The sequence below is a fragment of the Chrysochloris asiatica genome, unplaced genomic scaffold, assembly GCF_000296735.1.
Source record: "Chrysochloris asiatica unplaced genomic scaffold, ChrAsi1.0 scaffold00053, whole genome shotgun sequence".
Lineage (NCBI taxonomy): Eukaryota > Metazoa > Chordata > Mammalia > Afrosoricida > Chrysochloridae > Chrysochloris > Chrysochloris asiatica.
In genome coordinates, this window is record NW_006408571.1 from 3,203,127 (window position 1) to 3,215,992 (window position 12,866).

Consider the following 12,866-nt stretch of genomic DNA (forward strand, 5'->3'; position numbering starts at 1 on the left):
ATATGAATTGTTGAATGTGAAACTGATGATGTGCCCTGTAAACTTTCACTCAATCCACAATAAAAACCTTAAATTAAAAAAAAAAAAGTAATAATCCAATAATATGTAGACAGGTCTGTATTTGAAGGCACACTTCTAAAATTAGGACTGACCCCAATTCCCATTAACACACATGAACAATATATTTATTCAGTTTCAAGCTGTAATCAGTTATGAAACACAAGGAAGAAGGAGAAAGGAAGACCACATTAAATGTACAATCAGTTGTCAGGTACAGATCAATTGCAGAATTGTAGAAATGTTGCAGTGAGGGAGTGCATCTTAGAATTTGGGAATCATTAGTGCCATTAGCTGATGATATTAGCAACTGATATTGACTGTTGTTGTCAGGTGTTTTTGCGTCAGTTCTGACTCACATTGAGCCTATGCACAACAGAAAGAAACACTGCCCATTTTTTCGACAGTCTCACAATCATTGTTATGTTTGAACCTATTGTTGTAGCCACTGTGTCGATCTATCTCCTTGATTGGTCTTTCTCTTTTAGAGATGACCCTCTACTTTATCAAGCATGTTGTTCTTTCCAGGGACTGGTCCCTCCTGATAATATGTTCAAAGTATTAGAGACACAGTCTACCCATCCTCGCACTCTGGCTGTACTTCTTCCAAAACAGATTTGTTTGTTTTTCTAGCAAATCATGGTACTTTCAATATTCTTTGCCAGTGTTGTTGTTAGGTGTCATGAAGTCCAGTTCTGCATCATCCTCACAGTTATTATGTCTGAGTCTGTTGCTGTGCCAATCCATCTCATTGGGGTTCTTCCTCTTTTTCATTGACCCTCCACTTTTCAAAGCATGGTGTTCTTCTCCAGGGACTGAGCCCTCCTAATAGCATGTCCAAAGTATGAGAGGCAAGTCTTGCCATGCTGATTTCTAAAGAGCATTATGATTGTACTTCTTCCAACACAGGTTTGCCAGTACCACAATTCAAATGCATAAATTCTTCTCTGGTCTTTCTTATTCACTGTCTAGCTTTCACATGCATATAAGGAGATTTAAAATACCAAGACTTGGGTCAGGATAACCTTAGTCCTCAAGGTGACATCTTTCATTTTTTACATTGCAGCAGATTTGCCCAATGAAATACGTTGTTTGAGTTTTTACTACGCTTCCACGGGTGTTAACTGTGTATACAAGCAAAATGAAATCATTGAAAACATTAGTGTCTTCTCCATTTATCATGATGTTATTTATTGGTCCAGCTGTGAAAATTTTTGTTTACTTTACATCGAGATGCAATTCATGCTGAAGGCTGACTTCTTTAATCTTCTTCAGCAAGTGCTTCAAGTCTTTTTCACTTTCAGTAAACAGGGTTGTTATCTGCATATCACAGGTTGTTCTTGTAATCCTGATGCCTTATTCTTCTTATAGCCCAGATTCTTAGATTATGTGCTCAGCATACAAGTTGAATAAATACAGTGAAAGGATATAATCCTGGTGCACACCTTTCCTGATTTTAAACTATTCATTATCCCCTTGTTCTGTTCCAACAATTGTCTCTTGGTCTACATACAGGTTTCTCATGAGCACAATTAAGTGTTCTGGAATTCCCATTTTTCTGCAGTGTCGTCTATTTTTTGTTATGATTCACACAGTTGAATGTTTGTCATGGTCCACACAGTATAATACTAATGTTAACATTTTTCTGATATTCTCTGCTTTCAGTCAAGATTCATCTGATGTCAACAATGGTACTCTTAATTGCACATCCTCTTCTAGGTCCAACTTGAATTTCAGATAGCTCCCTATCCAGAATAATGGCTGCTGCAATTATTTTTAATTATCTTCAGCAGAATTTTTCTTGGTATGATATTAATGATAACATTTGTACATTTTATTTAGTTGGGTTACTAATTTGGAATGGGCACAAATATGGATCTCTTCCAATCAGTTGGTCAGGTAGATATCATCAAATTTCTTGGCATAGATGAATGAGCACAGCTTCCGTGCTGCATCAGTTTGTAGAAACATTTCAATTTGTATGTAGTCACTTCCTGGAGCCTTGTTTTTGTCAGTGCCATTAGTGTAGCTTAGGTGTCTTCCTTTAATATCATGGGTTCTTGATCCTCTGCCACCTTTTGAAATGGTTGAGTATCTATCATTTCTTTTTGATACAGTGTATTTCTCCATCTTCTTCTGATGTTTCCTACATCATTAAGTATTTTGCCCATAGAATCCTTCCATATTACAAGTACAGTTCTTCCAGCTTGAAAAATGTAAAATGCTGAGTGTGTTCTTCTTTTTCTGTTTTCTAACTCCTGATCTTTGTACATTTCATTATAATACTCTGATCTGGAGCTGCTCTTTGAAATTTTCTGTTCAGCTGTTTTACTTCCTCATTTCTTCCATTCGCTTTAACTTCCTTATGCTCAATAGTGTTTGGAAAACACTCAAAATATGACTGAGGAAGAGCTGCCTGCTCAAAATAGAGCTGATCATAATGTTGTGAACAGAGTTAAACTTACAGGACCATCATTTTCTGATGGGGCACAACTCAAAATGCAGAGAAACAGCTGCAAACATCCATTAATAATCTGATCATAGAATGTACTGAGTACGAATCCAGGAAAACTGGAAGTTGTCAAGAATAAAACGGAACTCTTAAAGATCAATATCCTAGGCATTGTTGTTATTAAGTGCTATTGAGTCTGTTCCAACTTCTAGTGATACTGTATAGGGTTTCCAAGAAGCGGCTGGTTGTTCTGAACCACTGACCTTGTGGTTAGAAGTCCAGTGTCTATGGTCATTAATATGGTCCATACTAATGGATGTTGTAGTTATCGCACCACACTAGGACTCCACCCTAGACATTAGCTGAAATGAACTAGTATTGGCTCTTTTGAATACAGCAATCATATGGTTTACTATGCTTGGAACAACAAATTGAAAAGGCATGGTGTTACATTCATCATTAAAAAGAGCATTTCAAGATTTATCTTGAAGTAAAAAGCTGTCTGTAATAGTATAATATCCAGATGCCTACAAGAAAGATCAGTTAATACCACTGTATTCAAATTTACGCACCAACCTCTAAAGCTAGTGATGATGAATTGAAAAATTCTAACAACTTCTTCAGTTGAAAATTAATCAAACATGCAATCAAGATATATTGATAATTATTGATGATTGGAATGCTAAATTTGCAAACAAAGAGGAAGGATCAGTAGTCGAAAAATATGGTCTGAATAACAGAAATGATACTGAAGATTGCGTGATAGAATTTTGCAAGACCAATGATTTCATCATTGCAAATATCTTCATTCAACAACCTAAAAGGCAACTATACACATGGGTCTCACCAGATGTAATACAGAGGAAACAAACCGACCACATCTATGGGAAGAGAAGGCATTCTGGAAACTTACAATGACATCCATCAGCTATGGTAGAGGTAGGGACTAAAGTTAATGAGGATGTTTGTGCACAGTTTTATTTCAGAAGCTCTACAAAAACTTTCTTTGCCCTTAAACATCTGTCCCATGGTCTCTTCTTTCCTCCCATCACCTTAATAATCCCACCTATTGAGTTACTCCTTAGAACACTATTTGTAACAGATGTCTGGGAAAGGAAACAGGTTCCTGGGGTTCTCCTCTAGCTTTCTTTTATTCAGTTCATTTGCATGGCTTAATTATGCATGTTAGCTGATTGTCACTATTAAAAGCACAGATCCCGACCTTGAGGGAATGAAGTAGAGAACAGGTACTTCTTAATTTCCCTACTACAATCACAGTTTACTGAGAATAAAAGGCTCTCTTCTAGGCCTCTGAATGTTTGATTAACAGAGAGGGGAGTTTCCCAAGAGTGTAGGAGAGGAAGTCCAACAGGCTGTGTAAGCAATTTCTCCATTTTGTGTGTTTTTAAATTTGAGGATTACCTCTTTTGTGTGAATTTTAAGGAGTGGCCAATAAGTATCACTTACTGCTTTACTTTGACTTCCTAGTAAATTGATGTAGTGAGTATATTGTCATTGTTCATATCCTTGTACATAACGGAGCTATTATTTACTTAATATTTTCATTAAGTTAATCTTAGTTTTAAAATTCAATATAAAGGAAGAGTCTATACTAACTTCTATAAATAGAGAACTGCAATCATTTCATGTAAATAAAATATAACTGTAAAATAAATGCATGCCTTTTAAAATGTTAATATATACTATCTAAAACTGTCTCCCACTTTGGGAAACATTGCCTTAGAAGAATGAGTTTGGGATTTGGAATCACAAGATCAGCGTTCTCATTTCATCTCTGCCATATAAGAATTCTCTGGTTTGGAGACAGTTGCTTAACTTCTCTGCATCTCAGTCTCCTCCTTAACAAAAGGGAAATTATAATAATGTGCTCTGTAAAGGGTTGTCATGGGTATTAGAGAAGATTTACAATACCTGACACATTGTAAAGGTAGGGACTCAAAGATTTTTATTATTTACATGAAAACTTTAAGATTGACAGCTATTTTTATGACTGTGTCCTTAGTATGAGTGTATCAATTTTTTGTACATCTTTGCTCTTTCCTGAATCTTTGCCTCTTTTCTTCCTCCAAGTGGCAATGGATAAATCAGACTAAAAGGAAAATATAAGATGATTCATTTTACTTTTAAGTCTAAAGTCTAGCCAGATCTGGCAAATGGGATTCTCTTCAACTGCAAATGCCTATTCACTGATACTGGTGTCTGGATCCCTTTATTGGGAAAAGTTTTGATAACAAGCTGTGATTGATTAATGATGTCTTCCCCCCACACAAGAGGGTACTTTGCATCTGACACTAGTTCCTGCCTGCCTTCTCTTCCCCAGGCCCTCTTAGCTTTCCAGCATCTGAGTCTTGAAAAGCAGTTCCAATTCAGTATGTATTTTCCCCTATAAGTCACCTTAAGTAAATCATAGTCATTAAATCTCTTTTCCATTCTAAAGCAGTCTCCTAAAACGGGGTCTCCTATGCTCTTTTGATTTGATTGCATCTTTCTCAGCCTGCCAAACCCCTTTAAAGAACCCCAGTCCAATAAATTCTTGTTCAGAGAATTGCCCATAAAATTGAGACTATTGCTCTATTACTTTCCTGTTTCTAGCATAAGTCATAAAGGTTTACCAGATATCCTTTCTTAAGAGGCTGAGGTAAAGCAGAAAGGTATAGGGCCTGATGGAGTCTCTTTAGCAGCTTGCTGTATGCTAATTTACTAGGCTTTACCAATAGTTTTGGCAATGGAAAGTAGTAACATAGTAGAACATCATGGGACATAAATGACTATTTATGACACTTCTCTTTTTTCCGACTCATGCTCTGACATGAACCAGTAAACAAATCATTAACACAAGAGCAAAATTATTCTTCTGAGGTTTAAGGCTTGATCCTAGGAGAAAAAGAATACTGCAGAAACAAAACAAAACAAAACTTGACAAAGAATACTTTGGAGAACTAAACTTTTAAAAGACATTTTGATGCCAACAGATTCTAAGAGCTGACATTGGCATTTCTAATATTTAGCCATTACTGTTTAATACAATAGGTTAAGTGTCGCTTCAGGGAGCTCAGAATTGTTCCCTTCCAAGAAGTGAGGAGGATGCTCATTATTTCTCTTTGGAATTTGCATTGCTCTTATCATCCACAAGCTGCTCCTTGGTAATTTTTATTACCAACCAACCCATAACCTGATTGACTTCACTTGAAATGGAGAGTATTTTGAAGTTGCTCAGGATACAGATATTTTGCTGATGGGATCAATTAAAATGATTCTTGTAGCCCAGGTAAAAATGCTTTTGAAACATTACAATGTGACAAAGAAGTGTTTAGAAATAATCACTTATTTTATAACCACAATTGATAATCTTACTTACCCTGATATTTGCGACAATCATATTCTGGATCAACGTAAAGGGTGAGGTAGAAGAAAAACTGGCAAACCTTATGACTGAAGGGAAAGTGATAAACATGCAGGAGCACTTCATCATTTCAAAGGACTTTCAGGAAAAGGCATCTTCTTTTACAGACAACTAAAGGGGATTGTTAATTCAGAATGGCACCATCTGGAAGCTTTTTCATACCTCCTATTCACTGTATTTTCCATTCTCTTCACTTTCCTCCTGCTTAGAAATCACAGTAGCCCTGTGCTACAGCATTGGAAAATGACGAAAGACCAAACTTCAACTAGAGGCCAAGGTTAATTGGATGCATGTAAAACAGTGCTGCTATATATTATCATTGAAATGGGTGTGGCAGAGGCCATGCGGAGGACCCTAAACATGAAGGGCTCATTGTTAAGCAGGGCCACAGTGGGTCTCCCCTTGGAAGGCAAGGCCCCAGGAGGAATCTCATGTGGGGTCTCTGCAGTTTCTGTCTCTTTGTTTTAATCAGCTTATTTTTAATTTTCTTGATTTTATTATAAAAGTTTTCAGTAGAATCTTAGTAGGAATTATATTGGAGATTTGAAACTTATTTTTAGGCACCTTGACACCATATTCAATCATGCGTAGTCCTAAAGAATGCTTTCCACATTAACATTAAGTTTCACCACTAGGAAAAACCAGCTAAAGTTTTTGCCAGTTCAAGTTTAAGATTACATTCAATATTCTGTGTAGTTTCAGTCAGGGACATCAAGACCTTTAGAAAATTAGCAAAAATGCAATTGAGGCCTAAAGGAATAGTATTAGATCATAAGCAGAAATTTAACTAGATGTTTTGTATAGAGAAGTTTTTATAAGGAAGTTGTTCCATTTCTTCTTAACTACAAAACTTTTTTATGCTTCTTGTTTTTCTTGTTTAATCAATCATGAGAAACAACTGTGTTGTCAGTTACCGTAGCAAATAATGTTTAAGTACATGTGATTAATGAGTCTATAGAAAATAATAGGTGAAGGTAGAAATAGGAGTTAAGATTTAGAATTATGTTTTAAGGTTAACTTGACATTCTAGATGTCAGAAAGATTAAGGTATTTTAACAAGATCATTTGTGTAATGCTTCAAAGAAATTGGTTGTTATGAGATCATAGTGTATTGTAACAGTATATAAGGAGCTGAAAAAGTTAAGTAAAATACACAGATCATCATAATCATCATTAAAAATCATTAAAATCATCATCTTCAGCCGACTCCACACATTCCTTCGTGAGCCCCCTTAATAAGTGTGTCAGGGCTGGCCCCCGGCATGGGTGGATGTGTTTTATAGGTTTTGTGATATTATGGCAAAATCTGTATTTAGTGATTTGATTGTATATTAAAAACTAAACCAGCTGTCGTTGAATTGATGCTGACTCATGTGACCCCATGTGTCTCAGAGCAGCACTGCGCTCCGTAAGGTTTCCAATGGACAGAGAGCCCTGTTGGTACAGTGGATACAGTTAGTATTGGACTGGTAACAGCAAGGTTGGCAGTTCAAATTCACCAAACCCTATGCAGGAGAATGATGCAATAGTGTTGGAAATCCTAGGGGACAGTTCTCTGTCCTAAAGGGTCACTGAGTCAAAATTGACTCAGAAGCAATGGCTTTTGATAGGTAGGTGATTGTTCAGATGTAGATTGCCAGGACTTTCTTCTGAGGTACTTCTCAGTGGATTCAAATGACCAACCTTTCATTCAGTAGCTGAGTATTTAACCATTTGTACATCCAGGGATTCCTAGTGCTTATACAAGAATCTTCTAATATTATAAGCTCTCTTACTCAAAACTTTTCTGGGAGGTACTTTTGGTTACAAAAGACTCTGAAAACCTGGCTTTAAATGTTCAGTTTCCTTGCATCTCCTCTTAACCCTCCTGATCAGGCGGGTTTCCATACTATCCCTCAAACTGCATCCTGCCCTCCCTTCTTCCCTGCCTTCAACCCAGGCCCCAGATTTACTTGCCCCTTTTCTCTGTCAATCCATATTTTGCCCATTCTTCAAGACTCATTCAAGGCCTATGTCTTCCAGAAGACCTGAATTGCTCCATTCTCTATTAAGCTTCCCCTCTGCTGAAATACATTCTTTTAAAGCAATGCAATCAAATAGAAATAAAATATAAACCACAAGTATAAACTTAAAGTTTCTAGAAACAGGTAAATATATTGTAATTAGCCTAATAAAGTAAAAAATATAATCCGTATGTAACCTAAACATTTTTTAGATATATTCTTACTAAGTTTTCAAAATCTGGTTTGTATATTATATTTATGTTGTAGTTAGGTGACATCGAGTTGGTACCGACTCATAGCAAACCTATGCACAACAGAACGAAATACTGCCTGGTCCTGTGCCAACCTCATAATTGTTGCTATGTTTAAGCCCATTGCTGCTGCCACTGTGCCAATCCATCTCGTTGGGGGTCTCCCTCTTTTTCTCCCGCCCTCCACTTTACCAAACATAATATCCCTCTCTAGGGACTGGTCCCTCTAATAATATGTCCAAAGTATGAGAGACAAAGTCTGGCCATCCTGGATTCCAAGGAGCATTCTGGTTGCACTTCTTCCAAAACAGATTGGTTTGTTCTTTTGGCACTCAACATCTACATGTTAAGAGTCCATACCACATATTCAATGCCCAAACGTGTCTTCTCTTATTTCATATCTTTTTGCCTGAATCAAATTACAAAGAACTCTTTGGGATTAGAGGTTTCATTTTATACATTTTCTTTGTCTACATGTTGTTTCTGTGTGGTAAGCTTTTAGTAAATGCGCACTGATGGAATGATGACATTATTTTTATCTGTGACCTCTTAAACATAGCATAATTACTCCTACCACAGTGTCTGCATTCTGCATGCTTGAGGTTTCTTCTTTCCCCCCACACTTATGATTCAATTACACGTTCCCTCTGTTCTGTTAGCTTGAGACTTCAGGGTGTGTTGGATGGGATTAGAAGAAATAGATTATACTACATTATATGCAGCTCTATTGCACTAGAGAGCAGCATTTTCCCAGAATACTTATCATCCAGATAACTCAGGCAAAATAGAATTTACAGCTGAAATAAACGGAATGAAGGTCTCCACTGTATTTATTTACTTTCCTAACAGAGACCTGGTCAAAGACTCAAAAGGTTCCTATGGTCATGGGACCCTACCACAAAGCTCTCCAGTGTGATTACTGAGTGGCAAAGACACAGTTTTACAAACTGAAACCGATCACTGAGCCAGCAATATCTTATGAAATTGTAGGGAGGAGCGCAGTTGAGTCACCTGCTGGCCGCCAGCTCCTTGGCCCCCTGGCCCGCGCTCCGCCCACCCAGCCATGTGCCGGACCTGCGCAGCACCTGGGCTCAGAACAATGCTAAAGTAGCGGTGCTAGGGGGCTTCTGGAGGAATTAGGCAGCCCCTTTTGCTTTTCCTGAAGAACAGCCCCTTGGTGAGCTGCCTGATCCTCTTCACACCCCTGGAATAGCTGTTGATCTGAATCACAAGACCAGAGCACATGTGAAAGGTTACCTCGGACCCTGACAGCTGAAAGGTTGTGATGTGGTGGTTATTCCTGCAGGAGTTTCAAGAAAACCAGGCATGATGACGGACGATCTGTTCAACACCAATTCCACCATCGTGGCCACCCTGGCTGCTGCCTGCATCCAGCATTGTCCTGAAGCCATCCAGTTAACTCCACCATACCAATCACAGTGGAGGTTTCCAAGAAGCACGGTGTATACAGCCCCAACAAAATCTTCGGCGTGACAACCATGGGCATTGTTAGGGCCAATACTTTTGTGGCAGAATTGAAGTGTTTGGGTCTAGCTCCAGTCAGCGTTCCTGTCATTGGTGGCTATGTTGGGAAGACCATCATCCCCTGATCTCTCAGTGCACCCCCCAAATGAACTTTCCCCAGGGCCAGCTGACAGCAGTCACTGGCGCATCCAGGAGGCAGGCACGGAGGTGCAGGCTCTGGCTCTGCCACTTTGTCCATGCCTGTGCTGGGGCCCGGTTTGACTTCTCCCTTGTGGATACCATAAATGGGAAGCAGGGAGTGATCAAATGCTCCTTTGTGAAGTCAGTAGAAACAGAGTATGCCTATTTCTCTGCACCATTAGTGCTGGGGGAAAAGGGCCCGGAGAAGAAAGGTAGACAACAGCAAGGTGTCCTCCTTTGAAAAGAAGATGATAGCTGAAGCGCTTTCCGAGCTGAAGGCCTCAGTCAAGAAGGGGGAAGAGTTTGTAACGAACATGAAATAAACTGTTACAGAGTCCTCAGTTTCCTTAATTTATTAAGGCATCATGTCACTGTAAAGCTATTTTGGATACATTTGTATATGAATTTTAAAAAAAGTTTTTAATGTGAAATATGTGTTAGTTTACATGGGTGAACATTATCTTTACATTCATTCTATTGTACTTTGTTTCACTGCAATGATCACAACCCCCTACATGCATCATCAAACACACAAAGGTACACCCTACACTCCTGTGCCCCCCACCCCAGCACACAACCCATTTCCCTTCCTGAGTCCAGAGTCCCCAGCTGCTCCTTCTGTCCACATCATTGCCCCTGTCTCCACCCCTAGTGTCACTGCCTCCCCAGACATGGTATCTCACTTCACTTTTCTCCCTTGATGGTTCCAGGGATCTCAGCACCTGACTGCAAAATCAGCCACTCCCCTACTTTTGTTACCAAACATTTACATTTACCTTTCCAACACTCACTGTCAGACCTGATAGCCATCATCCCCAATTGAACCACAGGAGTCCTTTTCCCTCATTTTTTATCAATCCCATCCAGAAAGGTTGGAAACAATTCAGTGGATGGTCTACCTTTCTCTGTATCCTCTGGAGCTAGATTCCCTATTGAAAGCTTGTAAGCCAGTTACTTCTTGCCTTTGTAGTCCCCCCCATTTTGGGTAACCAATGTCTAAGTTCCCCCTTCCTGTCGACCCTGTGTACCAAGGGGGTGGGAATGATCCTCACTGCAGAGATTTGTCTGCTCCTTTGTCATACTGCATCAACAAGCATAGGTCAAGATCATCCACTTATAGTGGGTCACTCCTTTTTAATCCCCCTCTCTTATTTCTTCCTCTAGTCATGTTCTGATCATCCAGCCATTGATGCCAGGTCAAATGGGTACTATCTGCAAGTGTAGGTGTTCTTGTGCATCCCCCCTCTCTTTATATCAGCTGGATGCTTCACACTCCATTCTAGTCCTCTGGGGCCATGTCCCTGCCCCTGGGACCAGGAGTCCCCAGATCTCATCATACTGCTGGTTAACCAGGTCTCAATCCAGGTTAACAGGAGTCTATTGAATGTGGTTGGACTTAGTTCACAACTTCATTGCTGTTTTTGGTGACCAATGTGGTCAGCAGCAGAACTATATACCTGCTAGTGTATTCCATTTGAGTTTCAGTCTTGGAAGGGGGTTTGCCTTGAGGGGACCTGACCACGTGCCTTGATGGCTCCCTGGGGAACAACTTGCTTGTTATTGTAGTAGTCAATTGGACTGCTATAGTTGTTGTTTTGTTTTTTTTCCTGCTGGTATTTCTTTCAAGATGTATCTTCTGTTCTTCTAGCTGCTCCAGACTGGTCTGCTTGTCCTTTCAACTGGAAATGTCCCACCTCAGAAGATTCTGGATGATGATCAGGATTCCACCTATGGTCTTGTTCAGTGCAAAGTCTCAGCAGGGAGCCTCCTTCACCTGGCAAGTTCTAACCCCATTTTAGTTATTCCAAACAGTTACAGGCTGAAGACTGGCTTACAAGCTTTCTCTGGTGAGGTTTCTGTCTATTCTTCTCTCTCCGCTTCAAGTGTCTATTTTACAATAGTAGGCAAGGGAAACCAAGATTCAACAGACAGCCAAGCCTCTTAACATTGTTTCCCCACTTTTACCCATTCAAACCATGCCTCAATCTTTGTGTCCACAAGCCCTCTTGTTTCACGTTTGTGCTTAGATCATTATTTACCTCTGTCCTATTTAGCCCATGTAAACCTGACTAGCTATTCTCCATCCGCCTTATTTTTCCTTTCCCTTTCCCCTTCTAGTAAATTGCTTGCCTTCCCTAGCACTAAACTATCCTGTGTCATTCCATACCCTGTGTTCTACTATCCTGTGCCTATTCCCTACCCTGTGCTCCAACTTCACCTCCCTCCACATCACCCCACCCCACACACCCCAGTAACCAATAAAAAAATAAAAATTAAAATAATAATAATAATAATGAAAAAATAAAAGATAAAAAAAAATTCCCTCTTTCAGTGTGGGTAATTTTTCTTAATCTTTTACAATAATGGCTCTATGTCATATTTCTCCTTTTGTGACTGACTGATTTCACTCAGCATAATGTCTTCAAGGTTCATCAATGTTATGCAGTGTCTTACTGCTTCCTTGTTATTCTTCAGGGTAGCGTAGTATTCCATTGTGTGTATGTACCAAAGTTTGTTTAGCCATTCTTCTATAGATGGACACTTAGGCTATCTCCATCTTTTTGCTATTGTAAATAGTGCTGCTATGAACATTGGTGTGCATATATCTACTTGTGTTATAGCTCATGTTTCTTGTGGGTAAATACCAAGTAGAGGAATTGCTGGATCATAAGGTATCTCTATTTCCAACCTTCTGAGGAAGCACCATATTGTTTTCCAGAGTGGTTGGACGATCTTGCAATCCCACCAGCAATGTAGGAGGGTCCCAGTCTCTCCAAATTCTCACCAACACTTATTGTCCCCTACTTATTTGATCTTTGCTATTATTGCTGGTGTGAGATAATATCTCACTGTTGTTTTGATTTGCATCTCTGTTCAACCATTTCAACAGGTAGCATATGATCAAGAGCCAATGATACTGAAGGAGGAAGTCCAAGGTGTATTGAAGGAATTGACAAAAAACAAGACACCAGGAATTGATGGAATAAAATTTGAAATCTTACAAGAAAGTGAGG

The 12,866-nt window shown here is 39.2% G+C and overlaps 1 pseudogene; it reads left to right on the top strand.

Moving 5' to 3' along the window:
- LOC102834438 overlaps window positions 1–10,175 on the top strand; it is a 39,962-nt pseudogene extending 29,787 nt beyond the window's left edge.
- Window positions 10,176–12,866: the final 2,691 nt, after the last annotated feature.